This window comes from Triticum aestivum, chromosome 2A (assembly GCF_018294505.1).
Source record: "Triticum aestivum cultivar Chinese Spring chromosome 2A, IWGSC CS RefSeq v2.1, whole genome shotgun sequence".
Lineage (NCBI taxonomy): Eukaryota > Viridiplantae > Streptophyta > Magnoliopsida > Poales > Poaceae > Triticum > Triticum aestivum.
In genome coordinates, this window is record NC_057797.1 from 604,599,217 (window position 1) to 604,615,744 (window position 16,528).

A 16,528-nucleotide genomic window follows, 5' to 3' on the forward strand; every position below is an offset into this window, starting at 1 on the left:
ACAGGGACAGGCATCCATGACCCAGCTTCGAACGTGTCGGTCATCAGCAAGTGGGTCCGGGCTGTAGCACTGGGCTAGCAGGACTCCGGTAAACCGGGCTGTAGCGGGCTAACAGGACTCCGGTACTCCAAGCGTGACATTTCCCCGAAGGGACAGACACAGGAACGAAGAAGGACACATGCCGGCCAGCCTAAGTGTTCCAGAGCAGTAGCAAGCTACCATGGCTCAGCGGTAACACTAGGAGACATTTCCCGGTAAGAGAGGCTACTAAAGATAAACAACTAGATAGTCAGATCCCACACATACCAAGCATTTCAATCATACACACAATATGCTCGATATGTGCAAATACAACGAAGCATCACAACATGACTCTATGACACAAGTACTTTATTTAAGGCTCAGTGAGCCATACATAACATACACAAAGGTACGGGTCTCACGACCCAACATACAAGTCATACAGTCATACAAGCCAACAGCGGAAGTACTTTGTCTGGCTACAGACAACTAGTAAAATAAAAGAGGCTTGGAAGCCTAACTATACTACGTGGTCCATCACAAGCTCAGGGTCACCACCTGGGTCCTTAGCCTACTCGTTGATGTCAACGTCTACATAGAACCCATCAGAAGGGGTTGCAGCGTCTTCTGTAAAAATGTAGATTATAGCAACATGAGTACAAAAGTACTCAGCAAGACTTACATCAGATCCTACATACATGCATAGTATCAAGAAGGGTTGGTGGAGTTATTGCAGCAAGCTAGCTTTGACTCCTGGCTAGACTATCCTACGATACTCCAACTTGAAATGTTTTGCGCACACGAGTCCACTACTCACCACTTCAATACACTACCGAGGATCCACCTCCGTCTTCCTACGGAAGAGCCATCCTCGGCACTCACACTTATCTTGAGGCTTTTAGTAGTTTCCATTTACTTGTCTATGAACTGTATAGGCAACCAAGTAGTCCTTTTTCGCGGACGCGGCTATTCGAATAGATCATGTTAACCCTGCAGGGGGTACTTCTTCATACACGCTCTCACCACTTACCGTCGTTTACACGACATGTACTCGGCAACCTTCAAGCGGAAGCCCAACGTGGGTGTCGGCCATGACCTACCTAATCACCTAAGCCTCCAGTCCAGGTTTATCGCCTATTCAGGTTCCATCCGCAGGGAGTCCGGCCGAGGTTTCCCATACGGCCCCGAACGATGTGAACAGGGTTCCCGAGATACCTAACGGGTATTCGGTACACCCGGCCACGTACCTACCGCATCACAGCCCACCCCTACGGTCAGCGCTGTCCACGGCCTCCAGTAGGCTACAAACACCAGAAACTACTTGCAACTCCTGGACGGAGAACTAGGGTGAATAAGAAGCCGAGAGGGTCCATTGGTTTTGGGCCCAATGCATGGTAGTAGCTGATTCTTAAATCACACATACAGATCTCAGTGCTTAAGGTCGGCTTCAATGAAACAACCCACCATGTACTCCTACATGGCCTCTCATCGATACCTTTACCAAATCGTGTTCACCACACCACTCTCATTACCGACATAATCATTTCACTCTAGCCCATCACCCAGATGAACTAGACCTGACTAGACTCTAAGCATAGCAGGCATAGCAAGGTAGGAACAACACATACATATGGCTCAATCAACTCCTACACATGCTAGTGGGTTTCATCTAGTTACTGTGGCAATGACAGGTCATGCAGAGGAAATGGGTTCAACTACCGTAGCACACAGCAGTTTGAATCGCGTTGTCTTAATGCAGTAAAAGAGAGCAGGAGCGAGAACATGGGATTGTATCGATATGATCAAATGGTTGGTTGCTTGCCTGATGGTTCGATGCACGGATACGGTTCTTCGTTAGGGTAATCACGGTACTCCTCGGGGACAGAACCTGTCGCAAAGGGCATCGATACACAAGCATCACCAAACAATGTGCAACAATATGATGCATGCATGAAACATGGCAATATGAGTGTATTGGGCTAATGCAACTAAAGCCAGAAGGGTTTGAACAAATTTGAATCAAAGATTCAAATTTCAAATTCAAATATGGCCTTTTAAAGTGCTTTTCCTTGTTCTGCTTGAATCATCAATTTAACTTGTTTGATCATGCATGAAAATAGTACAGATGGATAGATTGTATTTTTCTAATCATTTTTCATATATAATTTGTCCAATTTGGAGTTACAGAATAAAAGTTATGAATTTTAGAAGTTTAATTAATATTCTGGAATTTCCTGATTTAATTTAAATCCAGAAAATCAATTACTGCGTCAGCCTGACGTCAGTGTGACGTCAGCAGGTCAACTGCGGCTGGCTGAAGTCAAACCTGACGTGTGGGGGCCACACGTCAGTGACAGGGGGGTTAAACAGATTTAAATTAATTCTAATTACTAATTAGTGGCGCTGGGGCCCACTGTCAGTGTCAGGGGGGGTTGACTAACAGTAGTTAGCGCTAACCTAACCATCTGGCCGACAGGGCCCACGCGTCAGTGACCCTGGGGGGTCAAACCCCAGGTCGGTCAAGTCAAACCCCACCGGCGACATGACGCCGGCGAGATCCGAGACGGCGGCGAGAGTGCTTTTTGCCATTCCGGCGACCAAATGGACGGCAGAAGGCATCTACGTGTTGCTGAGGTTGAGCCGCGTCTATTGGTGGTGGTGGTTGGGCTCGGGGTGGCCGGAGTTGACGGCGGCGAGCTCGGCTGCGGCGGCCGGAGTTCGGGTGCGGTCGGGATCAGTGTTGCAGGGGGTTTGGGGAGGCGTTGGTGCGTTCTACGTGCTCCTGGTGATGTGTGGAGCACGATGGTGTGCTCGGTTGGGCGCTACGGCGACCGTGGCCACGACGGCGACATCGCCGGCGGCGTGGAGCTCTCGGTCGAGGTGGAGCTAGGGCCTAGAGGTCGGGAGAGACCAGGGAAGAAGGGGGAAACGCTCCGGGGGCTCACCGCGGTTGCAGTGGGCGTCGAAGCGGGCTCGGGGACGCGCCGGAGACGACGCATTTGACGGCGACGGTGGTCGGAGTCCGAAGAGGGGAACGGCGACGTGGCGGCGATGCAGGGCTTCCGGAGACCCGTGGAGCGGTGGGGAGGAAGAGGGAGTTGTGGCGGAGCTTCTGAGCTAGTCGGGGGAGCGAGGGGTGGTCGGAGACGACTGCTACGGCGAACGGTGGCGACGGTGGTGTTCGGCCGTGTGAGAGAGAGAGCGAGGGAGAGGAAGGAGAGAGCCGGGGAGAGTGAGAGAGAGCAGGGGGGATCGGGACGGGCTGCGGGCGTCGTCCACGCGGCCAGGAGGGCGTCGGCAAGCAGGAGGTGGCCGCGCGCGCGCGAGCACGCAGCAGCTTCGGGGCGAGGGGAGGAAGACGACGGGGAGCTACAGTGCTGGGCTGGGTCGGTTGCTGGCTGGGCCGGCCAGCTGGCTAGGCCGCACAGGGAAGTCTTCCCCTTTCTTTTCTGTTTTCTGTTTTTATTTAATATATCTGCAACTTTGTTGAATTAAATAAAATACCTAGGCAACTTCAAAAATCACCAAACTATTCCTGGCCCATAGTTGGATTATTTCCAACATGAAACATTTTAGTTTGGAGATATTTGAGCATTTAAATATTTTATATTATTTTAAATGCTCAAATTCAAATATTTATGATTTAATTCAAAAACCCTAGGATGGCCTAGGAAAATGTGCACCATTTTTGGCAGAGGTTCTGAACCAAGACAAAAATGATGGGCATTTTAGAAGGGCATTTCAGGTTCATTGAAAAATTATTTTAGTAGCCCTAGTTGGTTTCAGAGGGGACTGGGGGTTCTGTCATCCCCATTTCAAGTTTCTGATGAATGAGTAAACATGATGCAACACTCTAATGCATGACTAGCTAGGGTGTGACAAGTAGAAGCAAGGAAAGAAGTTCCAAGTCAAGGTCCTACAATGACAGAAGATCTTCGAGTCGTGAATGAAATTGCTACAATTGCGGAAGACCCGGACACTACTCCAATGAGTGTACGACCCCCTACAAAAGAAGAGAAGATTCACCCAAAAGGAGAAGTAGAAGAGAAGAATCACCACCAAGAGAGAGAAGGAGTAGACATGATCATTATGAACGAAGAACATCACAGAGGAGCAAGGATTCGGAAAGGAAGGACAGTCATCAAGGAGCTACACAAAACGAAGACATCAAGCTCATGTTGGTGAATGGGTATCCGGCTCCGACTCCGACAATCACTCCGAAAGAAGTTATCACTCCGACTCCGAATATACTCAAGATGAAGGTGTTGTCGGTCTAGCACTTGTGTCAACCAACTCCTACAGCATATTTGACTCACCAAATGAAGGAATTGGAAGATGCTTCATGGGAAAAGGCCCAAAGGTATCACACCCCGAGTATGTTGATTTCAATAGTGATGAAGATGATTTGCTAGGTGATGATGATTTACTTGTTGACAACTCTAGTGATGAAAACTATGATGAACTTGCTATTAATCATGCTAATCAAGATAAAACGAATGATGATGATAAGAAGGAGATTGAGTGTCTAACTAAAGAGTTGAAAACTCTTAAGTTAGCTCATGAAACTACATTGGAAGATTATCAAGAACTTTTAAAGACTCATGAGAAGTTACGCTTTGAAAAGCTCAACCTTGAGCAAGAGCATGGGTTCTTAAAAGCAATCAATGATGATCTTCGCAAGAAAATTTCTTCTTACATTGCCAAGCGTTTACTATTGTCTACTTACATGCCACAAATTAAATCTAGCAACAAGAGTAAGAAAGATTCTTCTTCTAGTAGTAATAATAATCATGTTAAATCCTATGTTGTTGCTTCTAGTAGTTCTCTTGATTCCACTCATGATTCTCTTAGCCAAGTTACACTTGACCAAGAAAATAGCTTATTGAAGGGAATTATAGAGAAAGGTGTTTACAAGAGCCTTGCTGGAAGTAAGCAATTTGAGGAAATTGTACGCAAGCAAGGAAGGCACCGGAAGAATCAAGGTGTTGGTTTTAAACAAAAGTTCAATGCCAATGGAGTTGAGTGGGAAGAAGATCAATACCCCAAGACGAAGTTTGTTCCTCAACAAGAGAAGTATGATCCTACTTGTTTCCAAGGGACACAAGCTCAAGATGATCTTACACCACAAGACCACAAGCAAAAAGGCAAGGACAAGCTTCAAGAGGAGATTGATGCATTTGAATAAGCTCCTAAGGCCTTGGTCAAGTGGGTCCCAAGACTACATCAAGTTCTACTTCATCAAGTACGACTACAAGTCCAAGGATTACCATCAAGATGATGTGGATCCCAAATAAGAAGAACTAGAGAGTTCTTGAGGGTGACTCCGCCAACATACTTCACTCATACCATTTTGGCAAGGACAAGTGCAAACAACTTCCATATCTTGCACTAGTTCATGGAGTAACAAACCCTCTTGTTGGTAAGACAAGGGACAAGGTAACCTATTGCCTTCATGGACATCATCTTGTGTGAACATCACTCTATGTCTATGGATATCCTTGTTTGTTCCTTGTGGGACTAACCTATGTAGGTATTGGAAGCGCAACTCACTCCAATGGATTGATCCAAATGATCTACATCAACATTGAGCATCCACATCTTCAACACCTACATGAAGTCATCATCGACAAAACCCAAGGTTAGTTCATCCCTCTTAGGAGGGATATCACATCTAGGGGGAGCTTTACTCTAATCATTTGAGCTAAAGCAACTCTAAAGGTGTGAACATGACAATCCTTTATGTAAAAGTGGCAATCCCACTTGTGCTTAAACGATGAGTATGACCTACGATCAAATGTTCTCATTTGACTCCTAAGTCAATATACTCATATGTAGATGACCTAGTCATCGCCAATTGCTTGATAGATGCTACAGTGTTTGTGCATGCTTTGCCACATATTTCATTTCCCATTTTATTGCGTGAGCATGTTGATTGAATATTTTACCCATTCGAGGACATCCATTTGTTGCTTTGATTGTTTGGCTTTTCTCTTCTGCCAAATGGATGGACAAGAATGCCTAAGAACTTCCTCTAGCTATCTATGCTTTTCTCGTCTCAAACTCTATTCATGCTAAATCACAAAGTTTGATCAAGTCAGATTCGAACCACTCTGTGTAAGGAGCACTCGGAGTCCCCGATTCCTCATAGACTTAAACTTCCAAAACCTCTCTGTGCATTTCGGTCTGACTGATCCATCCACTTCGGTCACACCGAGTTCACTGAGTTGATCTAGGTTTTCAATCTCGGTGCAACCGATTTGAATTTTTCGGTCACACCGAGTTGCAATAACCGCTTGCGATTCTGCATCTCGGTGCCACCGAGTTGTTCCACTTGGTCACACCGACAGGGTCAGGATATATATACCCACGGGTGAGATTTTGGAAATTTCCTCAAAACACTTCGACCCGCGCGTATCCTGCTCTGCCGCCTCGGGTCTCCGGATCGTCTCCCCGTCGCCAGCGAACTCCTGCCAGTGGTTTCCATCGCCGTCAACGGGATTCTGCCCCGCCGTTGTCACTGTAGCGAACTTCCGCCGAACTAGGGTATGAGTTCGATCTTGTGTGCTAATTCCTTACTCCGATTCCTAGCATATTGCTTTGACATGATCATTACTACGTATGAAATCAATCTATCCTGAGAAAACTTCATTTAGGTTAGGTTTGATCCGAAAATTTAAGGTTAGGTCTCCGCCGAACTCATCTCGGACCGACCGAGTTGCAGAAATCGGTCCCACCGATTTGGCTTAGGCCATTGGACATGCACTTTTTGGTCTGACCGAAAATTGCAAATAAGTGCGACCAAATTTGACTCTCTGTAAAACCCTAGCAATCTCGAAGCCACCAAAATGTGACTCGGTCTGACCGAGTTCACTAGTTTAGACTCCAACAGTTGCTTCGGTATCACCGAGTTTAACAAATCGGTAGCTCCGAAATGATTTCTATGGAGAACTAAAACTAAGTTTTTGAATCATTTGTTTTGCAAAAACTTTGCACTTTGTGATGCTCATCTATTCTACCTCATCTATATCTATTCATAGGGTTTGTTGTCAGTTTGCTTGCCATAATGTCTGACCAGAGTGATAGTCGGAACAAGTCAGAAGAGCAAGTGCAAATGAGTGAGGGCACTAGTCCCTCAAGCAGCTATGTGAGGGCAGCAGGAGCACTCCTAGTAATTTTCCTAAGGCAGCCACCAGATCAAGGAAGAAGAAAACCTCATATTCTAAGGATGAGGACTATGTGGCTACAGAGGAGGAAGTTAGATCCAAAAAGAAAGTGTTGAAGAAAGAGTATGGTACTGCTGCAACAACAAAGCCTGGACTACATAAGAAGACCCCTGCCAAGAGGGTGCCAACCTTAAAGGCCAGGGCCTCAACTGCTGAAACTTCTAAGCCAACTGAAGAGGCTACTGGAGCGGGTAAGAAAAGGAAAGAGAGGGTCAAGAAGACCACTACCAGATTCATTGGTAGATCCTCTATAATGAGGGATCCATAAGAAGATGAAGAGGAAGAGGATGCTGCTCCAGCACCCAAGTCCCAAAAGCTTATGGGGGATGCAATTAAGTCAGGGGCTGCCACTTCAAAGCCCAAGACTGCCCCAAGGATGCTGCTCAACCTCAGAAGCCTTCTAAGCCCAAGAGAAGCACCAGGAACATCCCAGCTGAAGAGAAGAACAAGGCCCCAGTGCCTGAAGTTGAAGAAGAAGATGCAGAAGCCCAAGTGCTGAGGAGACTGAAACCAAAGATTCTAGAACACAATGACACTCATCCAATGGCTAAGGATATGAACATCAGGAAGGATGCAGGACTGAGACTTTGGAGACAGTCTGATCCATATGCTGTGAGGAGGAAGACTGCAGTGGACTATAGGTTCCACACCAAAGAACAACAAGACTTCTATGAGACTATTTTGCTTGACAAGAAGCCTATAGTCTGTGATATGAAATGGGTTGATTGGGAATTCATTGATGAGAATGAAGACTATTTTCCAGGAGTACATGAAAGCTTCAAAGCTTGTGGAGTTGATGAGTTTGTGGGACAAAAGCTTATCAAATGGAATGATGATCTCATTATGCAGTTCTATCTACAGCTCATTTCTATCTAGATGGTAGAATTGTTTGGATGTCTGAGGGTACAAGGTACTAGTCAACTGTTGATGAGTGGGCCAAGTTGATCAATGCCCCAGAAGAGCATGAGGATGATTTGGATGTATGCTAAGAAGAAGAAAGACCACAACTCTATGGAAAACATGTACAAGGAGATCCCAGACAAAGCTTTGGAGACACACAAGCTTGGATCTATGCATTATTTGTTGTCTGGTCTGCCTACAATCAACACAATCTTGAGGCATACTCTATTACCCAAATCTGGAGATCACAAGATGATCATACGCCATTCAATCAACTTGCTACAGATATTTGATGTTCCTGAAAAATTCAAGGTCATGAGTCTGATTGTTGAGACAATCAAGAGGACTGCTGCAGATCAAAAAAGATCTTGTGGGTATGCTCCACACATTCAGGTGCTCGTCAACTCCAAGATGGGCACAGGCACTTACTTGTTGGACAAGGAGCATTTACCTTTGCACCCAGAATTTTAGATAACACAGTTGTGATGAATGAGGATGATCCTTCATCAGTGCAAGCACAAGAGAAGAGAGCAAAGGCAAAGGCAGAAAAGGCTGCAAGGATGCCAAGTGTTGAGGAGGCATCTCAAGTGTTCTTAAAGAGCAAACAAAATCAGCTAGCTTATCTGATTCAGGCAACTTTGAGGATTGAGAAGGGTTTGGCCACCCTGACTCGGAATTAGGAAGGCTTGGAGAGGATCGTTGAGACCAAGTTTTATGATCTTGATCTGAAAGTGACTGAGATACAGACTGCAGTCGAGCAGCTCCGGGAGGAAGCAGAGGAGAAGAAAGGGAAGGCAACTGCGGATGCTTTTCAGCGAGTGCCAAGAGGTCAGAGGTCAGCTGCAGTGCCAGTGCCAGAAACAAGAGCTACTTCATCTGCACCAGTAGCCACAACTTCAGTGCCTCCTCCAGCAACTACTCCACCAGCTCCAACAACATCTACTGATGCCTTCGTCCTTGGAGTTCTCTCTACACCTCCTCCCGAAGACCAAGCCTGAGAGACACATAGCACTATGCATTTTCAAAAAAATTGGTAACTTGTTGCCAAAGGGGGAGAAATGTATAGATCATAGGCTTCGAGAGAGAGTGTTTTGCTTCTTTGTCTCTCTTGCTATTTGGTTGATACTTTTGTGTGTGCTCGTTTGATACTTTTTATGTCTGTGTGTGAGATATTTATATGATCATGTGTTTGATCATATCATACTTTAATGTTTTCTTGGATGATATTATCTTTTATATCCCTATATGATCATTCACTTTGCTTGGTGATGAGTGCATGTTTTAATTACTATCATTTTGAGCGCTCCACCAAGATGTATGTGACATGGAAGAGTGACCCATGATCCTAATCGATTGTGCATTTGCATTCAAAAGCAAATTTTAAATAATCCACAAATTTAGGGGGAGCTCTTGCTTATCACATACTTCTCAAAGCGATGATGTATTTAAATATTATTACCATTTGTCGAAGCTTTGATCTATATGTTATCATCAATTACCAAAAAGGGGGAGATTGAAAGTGCAACTATCCCTGGGTAGTTTTGGTAATTACTAACAACATATAGCTCATTGAACTAATACTATTTCAAGATGATCATTTTAGAAAGTTCAATGATTGGCATGCCATGGATTAGGAATGTGGACCCCTCAAAATTCTAAGGACACACATTGGCTCAAGCTCAAGACTCTACATTTTCATTTTAGTGATCCAAGATCACATTGAGTCCATAGGAAAAGCCAATACTATTAAAAGGGGATGAGGTGTTGCTTAATGGCTTACTTGCTCAAAATGCTTAGTGATATGCTCCAAAAACCCTCAACCACTTTCTCATATCCACATATGTCCCAAACCAAAAGTCAAACTCGGCCCCACCGAAATGTTCTATCCGGCGCCACCGAGTTCACTTGACATAGCCACTGCCAGAAACCCTAGTCACTTCGGTCTCACCGATAGGGATCTCGGTCTCACCGAGATGGGATTGCAAACTCTCTGTTTCCCTTTGTAACGTTGCGGCAAACCGAGATGAGCGATTGGTCCCATCGAGTTTGCAATGCAAACTCTCTATTTCCCTTTCGTAACGTTTCGGTCTCACCGAAATGAGCAAATCGGTCCCACCGAGTTTGCCTGACCAACCCTCTGGTTAGCTTATTACCAAAGTTTGTCCTACCGAATTTGTGTAATCGGTCTCACCGAGAATTATGCCCTAACCCTAATGGAATCAGTCCCACCGAGTTGACATGTCGGTCCCACCGAAAAGCCTAACATTCACATTTTGAACTACATCGGTCTGACCGAGTTTTCTAATTTGGTCCCACCGAGTTTGGTGAATTGTGTGTAATGGTTAGATTTTATGTGGAGGCTATATATACCCCTCCACCCACTCTTCATTAGAAGAGAGAGCCATCATAACGTGCCTACACTTCCATCATACATTTTCTGATAGAGAACCACCTACTCATGTGTTGAGACCAAGATATTCCATTCCAACCATATGAATCTTGATCTCTAGCCTTCCCCAAGTTGCTTTCCACTCAAATCATCTTTCCATCAAATTCAAATCTGTGTGAGAGAGTTGAGTGTTGGGGAAACTATCATTTGAAGCACAAGAGCAAGGAGTTCATCATCAACACACCATCTATTACCTTTTGGAGAGTGGTGTCTCCTAGATTGGTTAGGTGTCACTTGGGAGCCTCCGTCAAGATTGTGGAGTTGAACCAGGGAGTTTGTACGGGCAAGGAGATCACCTACTTCGTGAAGATCTAACCTAGTGAGGCAAGTACTTCGTGGGCGATGGCCATGGTAGGATAGACAAGGTTGCTTCTTCGTGGACCCTTCATGGGTGGAGCCCTCCGTGGACTTGCGCAACCGTTACCCTTCCTGGGTTGAAGTCTCCATCAACATGGATGTACGATAGCACCACCTACCGGAACCACGCCAAAAATTTCCGTGTCTACATTGCATTTGCTCCCTCCAAACTCCTCCATTTACCTTCATATGCAAATGTTTTACATTCCGCTGCTATACTCTTAGACTTGCATGTGTAGGTTGTTTGCTTGACTTGTGCTAAGTTGCTAAAATCTACCAAGACTTAAAATTGGGAAAAGGCTAGATTTTTATTTGGTCAAGTAGTCTAATCACCCCTCCCCCCCCCCTCTAGACATACTTTCGATCCTACAATTACAGAACGAGTAAAGAGACTTTCCGGTGACGAGATTGAACTAGGTACGATGATACCGACGATCGAATCTCGGGCAAGTAACATACAGATGACAAAGGGAACAACGTATGTTGTTATGCGGTTTGACCAATAAAGATCTTCGTAGAATATGTAGGAACCAATATGAGCATCCAGGTTCCGCTATTGGTTATTGACCGGAGATGAGTCTCGACCATGTCTACATAGTTCTCGAACCCGTAGGGTCCGCATGCTTAATGTTCGATGATGATATGTATTGTGAGTTATGTGATTTGATGTACCGAAGGTTGTTCGGAGTCTAGGATGTGATCACATACATGACGAGGAGTCTCGAAATGGTCGAGACATAAATATTGATATATTGGAAGGTTATGTTTGGACACTGGAAAGGTTTCGGATAGGTTCGGGCATTTTTTGGAGTACCGGGGGGTTACCGGAACCCCCTGTAGGGTTAATGGGCCTTCATGGGCCTTAGTGGAAGAAAGGAGGAGGCGGCCAGGTGGAGGCGCCCCCCCCCCCAAGCCCAATCCGATTTGGGGGGCGGCCCCCCTTTCCTTCTCTCCTCTTCCTCTTTCCTTCCCCTCCTAGTTTGACTAGGAAAGGGAGGGACCTACTCCTAGTAGGAGTAGGATTCCCCCCCCCCTTGGGGCGCGCCCCATGAGGCCAGTCAGCCCCCTCCTCCCCTCCATTATATACGGGGGAGGGGAGCACCCCATAGACACACAAGTTGATTTCTTAGCCGTGTGCGGTGCCCCCTCCACATATTTCCACCTCGGTCATATTGTCGTAGTGCTTAAGCGAAGCCCTGCGTCGGTAACTTCATTATCACCGTCAACACGCCGTCGTGCTGAAGAAACTCTCCCTCGGCCTCAGTTGGATCTAGAGTTCGAGGGACGTCACCGAGCTGAACGTGTGCAGATCGCAAAGGTGCCATGCGTTCGGTACTTGATCGGTTGGATCGTGAAGACGTTCGACTACATCAACCGCGTTACTCAACGCTTCCGCTTTCGGTCTACGAGGGTACGTAGACACACTCAACCCTCTCGTTTCTATGCATCTCCTAGATAGATCTTGCATGATCGTAGGAATTTTTTTGAAATATTGTGTTCCCCAACACTACAAACATACACAAGACCCAATAAAGTAACAAGTGAACATAAATGTTTACAATGACATGTATGCTTGCCAGGTTACCCATGCTGCCATGCTCCATCCTCACCAAATAACAGCCATAGAATGATAACACAAATAACCATCTTCCCAACAACTAAGTGAACATCATTGTCCATTTCCCATTGGCATCACGAACTACAATGGCCACCATTCTCTAAGGGCATGATCAAATTCATCGCTGAAACAACATAACAATGGACACGCCTCATGATTCTCTACCCAATATTTGAAACCATTGCCATCCATAGCCAAGGAAATACACCCATGTCTACTTTTCGCACACTTGTGGATACTACAATCTCCCCTCTCAAGCTTATTTGGAGGACCGGTGTTGCAACTATGTGCAGCTAAAGTTCGAATGACCATTGGCTCCTTCACAATCCACCATTGAGTAAAGATGGGCTAGCTAAACAACACACTCCTAACAAATGTGGTCCCAAGGTCAGTTTAATGGTTTTAAATATGAAGTTAGGTTATCTTTGGTAGCACCTAGGTTGTAAGTGTTAACTCAAGGTGGCCTTAGAGGTTGTGGTGATATATGAAAACTTTTGGTGGTGGTTGGGTTCTAAATGTGAATCTAGAGTATTTTCTGCGACAACTAAGATTTTAAATGTGAATATATTTGTATTTTAGATGGGGCTACGATTGTAGGTGTAAATCTATAGTATTTTCATGGCGGCTAGGGATTTAATTATAAACCCAAGGCATCCTTTTGGGCAGCTAGGGTTGCAAGAGTAATATTTTAGGATGAGAAAATAAGGTCAAGTATGTTGTTTATGGAGGGTTCTTTTGCATTAATTTTTCATTTGTTCCCAAATATGCACGGAAGAATATTATGGGAATAAGAACTGCATGTGGATCTTCTAGAAGCATATTCTGATGATAATTGTTGTACTTCGCCATTATAGAATGTTATTAAATAGACACACGAATGCAAAAATTATAGAACCTAGCTGCTACAATGACCACATATCTAACCTTTCAGATAAACCTATGTTGGACGTGTATGCATAGTTTAACTTAGTTAATGTGATCCATTAGCGTGTTGCCTTGAAGAAATGTTCTAGAGTAATCGTATGAAAATAATAATTTATAATTTGTTGTTCCCTAGGGAGCATATTGCTACTTGTGAGCTGTGTTAGGATTTCCTTGAAGAGGAGAAGATGAAGAAGTACAATAAAGATAAGTATTCCCCTCAGTTAAGAACCAAGGTTATCAATCCAGTAGGAGAACCTCGTTAGCAGTACCTCCACACACAAAAGGAAATACTTGCACCCAACGCAAACAAGGGGGTTGTCAATCCCCTCAGTGGTTATTTGCAAGGATCAAATCTTGTAGTGGTAGGTAAAAAAATAAAACAGTAAATAAAATAACAGTAAATAAATTGCAGCAAGGGATTTTTGGATTTTATATATGATAAAAGTAGACCCGGGGGCCATAGTTTTCACTAGAGGCTTCTCTCTTGAGCACATAAAGTACAGTGGGTGAACAAATTACCGTTGGGCAATTGATAGAAAAACACATATTTATGACGATATTCAAGGCAGTGATCATGTATATAGGCATCACATCCGAGATAAGTAGACCGACTCCTGCCGTCATATACTACTATTACTCCACGTATCGATCGCTATCCAGTATGCATCTAGGGTATTAAGTTAATGAAAATAGAGTAACGCCTTAAACAAGATGACATGATGTAGACAAAGTAAACCCAAGTAATATGAATAAACCCCATATTTTTATCCTTAATGGCAATGATACAAATACATATCATGTCCCTTTCTGTCACTGGGATTGAGCACCGGAAGATTAAACCCATCACAATGCACCTCTCCCATTGCAAGAAAAATCAATCTAGTTGGCCAAACTAAGCGGATAGATCGGAGAGAAATACAATGCTATAATAATCATGGATAAAAGAATTTAGAGAAGACTCAATTAATATTCGTGAATAATATGATCATAAACCCACAATTCATTGGATCCCAACAAAAACACACTGCAAAAGAAGATGACATCAAATAGAACTCCAATAACATCAAGGAGAACATTGTATTGAAGATCAAAGAGAGAGAAGAAGCCATCTAGCTACTAGCTATGGACCCGTAGGTCTATGGTAAACTACTCAGGCATCATCGGAAGGGCAGCAAGGATGATGTAGAAGCCCTCCGTGATCGATTTCCCCTCCTGCAGGGTGCCGGAAAAGGCCTCAAGATGGGATTGCGGAAGAAGAGAAACTTGCAGCGAAAGAAAAAATATTTCAAGTGGCTCTCTGATGTATTGGGAATATTTGGGAATTTATAGAGGTGGAATTAGGTCAAGAGGTGCTAGGAGGGGCCCACAAGCCTGGAGGGCGCGCCGACCCCCTGGGCGTGCCCCCCGGGCTTGTCGCCCCCTCTTGATTCCCCAGGTCTTCTCCGGAACCTTCTAGGGTCCTTTCTGGTCTAGAAAAAATAATCCAAAGTTTTTTCTCTGTTTGGACTCTGTTTGATATTGATTTTCTGATAAGCAAAAAAACAGCAGCTGGCACTGGGCACTGGGTTAATAGGTTAGTACCAAAAAATGATACTCCCTCCGTTCCTTGATATAAGGTGTATAGATTTTTGAGAAAACATCCAAAATATAAGGTGTATTGCGTTGCACCACTTGTTTGGATAAATTTTTTAGGGATTTGATTACATTTCCTTATATTAGGCAAGCTCCTCTATTTTCTCATGTCAATTAGTCAGGTGTAATCTCGCCCAAAACTTGTGAAATTTACCCTCCACGCGCGTTCTTTAATTTCCGTGCCAAAAACTATACACCCTATATTCAGAAACGGAGGGAGTATATAATTGCATATAAAACATTCAAGATTAATACTATAATAGCATAGAAGAATGAAAAATTACAGATATGTTGGAGACATATCACATATGTGCCCCAGCTCTGTTTTTAACATCCGCATTAATAACCCTACTTTCAGCTATTGTCCTACCATAGGCAATCAAAGAGATGAAGCTACTATCTATCATTAGACGATACATCGTGTTGGTGAGGAATTGGATATATAGTTCCTAAATATTGCGTACTATATTAATTTAGCCCTTATGATTTAAAATATTGGTGAAATGTCTGCATAAGCAAAAAAATCTTAACATAAAAGCCATACATGTCACAATTAAATGCAATGTGATTTGAAACCCACATAGAATGCGCTAATGCATATTGCATGGTAGAGGGTTCTCATGCATAGATCGGACGAGGTGCTACCAGATCGAGCTAGTAAATCTAACGGCTACAGCAATTTTGATGATGTGGAAGCACGCATGTTGAGATAATTAGAATTAGTGGCGATCACTCTCTTAGATATATATAGTATATGTACTAATCGCTTGCTTTTCATAGGGAAGCCAACGCAACCGAGAGGGATCATGCAGCAATATTTTAGAACATACAAATAAGGGTATGAATCATATGAACACATATGAAGTTGTTTGCATGGAGAGGGAAACTAGAAGAAGAGAAAGTAAGGTTGAATCTCTACAAATTGTCGGAGCTCTTGAGAGGATTTTAAGACCCGGTGTGTATCATTATTCCCCTTTAGTGTTAGTTTATACTATGAACATACACCATAGAGTACATATTATGCCTTAAGATGTAAGGAGAACATAAAGTACAAGTACATATATGAACCTATACAAAGAGATTCACCTGCCTCCACCAACATACACGGGACCCAAGAAAATAATAATAGGACATGAATGTTCAAGATGGTATTTTTGCTTGCTAGGGCCCAGGGTAGTTTTAGTGGCTTTTTTGTTGTAATGTGATATTTTAAAAATAATGGATGAGAATAAAAGGCGATGACTATGGTCTACGCGGGGTTCTTTTAGGATGAAAATCCCCTATATACTATAAGTGTCTATAGAAGATAGAGATGCGAAAATAGTTGGCGGGTAGGGTTATAAACATGAAGTTAGGTTATCTTTGGTGGTGGCTAGGCTTGCAAATGTTAACCCATGGTGATCT